Consider the following 1,181-nt stretch of genomic DNA (forward strand, 5'->3'; position numbering starts at 1 on the left):
TGTTTGGAGAGCTCGGTGCGGCGTTTTCTGCAGTTGGAGCGTCTGCTGCTCGGAGCCCAGGATCGGGCCACGCGGGGCGGGTCCCGGCGTCGTGTCCAGCGCGGGCGCCGCTGGAGCCGGACACCCGTGTCCTTCAGCGCCGAGGAAAGCGAACGGCTCCTCCGAACTCCGGGGGCTTGGGGTCGGCGTCAGGACGGGGGCTTCCTCCAGCTGGGGGAGGGGGTGTCGTGGCCGAGACTCGGGGGGAAGAGGCGGAGACCCGCGCTCCCCCTGTGCCGCGTCTCCCTGCTTGTCAGCCTCCGGGGTTCTCGCCTCCGCGCCCTCCACCCTTCCTCCCGGAGCGCAGCTCCCGCGCCTCCCCGCGCGGGTCGAGGCTGCCTGCCCCGCGTGCGCCGGTCGGAGCTGGGGGCTTTGGGGATTTGGGGGCCCGCTTGTCGCTCCGACTTGAAAAGCGAAAGGAAAGGCGAAGAAGCCCCGGCCAGCTCACAAGCAGGGCTTTGTCACCGCGGCCCTCTAATCAAAGTGGAGACGCGTGGCTATCACACAGAATTACAAATAGCCCCTCATGCATTATGCACGCGGCCCGCTGTGGGGGAGGAGAGGGGCGCCGGGGGCGCGCGCCCTGAGTGGGGGTGCGCAGCAGCTGCGGGGTGCAGGCGCCGGGCAGCCCGGGAGGTGACAGTCGTAGCCCCGCCGAGGCCACCCCCTGCCCTTGCCACCGCACGCCCCACGGAGCACCTGTTCCTCCCCAGTGGGGTCTGGGGACCCCGCTGGCAAGTGAACCAACGTCTCCATGCAGGAGGCTGCAGGCGTGAGGAAGGGAGGCGACAGAAGGGGGAGGGGACGGGGAGGCGGAGAGGGACAGGCTGGGGGAGGACGGGGCTCTGGGCCACCCGTGACTTTCTGAGGTCCTCAGAGGCAGCTTAACTTTTTCCTCTCCTCGTTTCTATCTGCCTTCCCACCAATCTCCCTACTCCTCCAGCCTCGTGGGGAGGTCATGTCGCCAGGGACCTGGTAGTGAACCCCAAGCTGCTGCCCAGCCACCCCCCGCTGCAAAGCCCCCTGGCCCTCCTGTGTAACTCAGGGCCGGGGCCTTCCCTGGGGTCCCCTAGGCTGTGAGGCCTCAGGTGCCCCCGGCATCCACCCCAGACCCCCATGCAGGGCTGCCCCCCACCTCAGAC

The sequence above is a fragment of the Hipposideros armiger genome, unplaced genomic scaffold (genome assembly GCF_001890085.2).
Source record: "Hipposideros armiger isolate ML-2016 unplaced genomic scaffold, ASM189008v1 scaffold_970, whole genome shotgun sequence".
Lineage (NCBI taxonomy): Eukaryota > Metazoa > Chordata > Mammalia > Chiroptera > Hipposideridae > Hipposideros > Hipposideros armiger.